We start from the raw sequence: 204 nt of genomic DNA on the forward strand, positions 1-204 counted from the left end.
TGCGCGGGCGGCGCGGAAACCGCCGCAAAATCCGTCGCGGAAACCGCCGTAAAATCCGCCGCGGAAACCGCCGCGAAAAGCGCCGCGAAAACCGCCGCAGATCGGTAAAATGATCTATCGAAAGCAGATAGAAAAAATTATATCGGTAATTACCGATCATCAATGTTATGTAAAGATGACAGTAAAAATTATGTAAAGAATATA

The sequence above is a fragment of the Odontomachus brunneus genome, unplaced genomic scaffold (genome assembly GCF_010583005.1).
Source record: "Odontomachus brunneus isolate Ranch 3 - 2012 unplaced genomic scaffold, Obru_v1 Obru_scaffold_468, whole genome shotgun sequence".
Lineage (NCBI taxonomy): Eukaryota > Metazoa > Arthropoda > Insecta > Hymenoptera > Formicidae > Odontomachus > Odontomachus brunneus.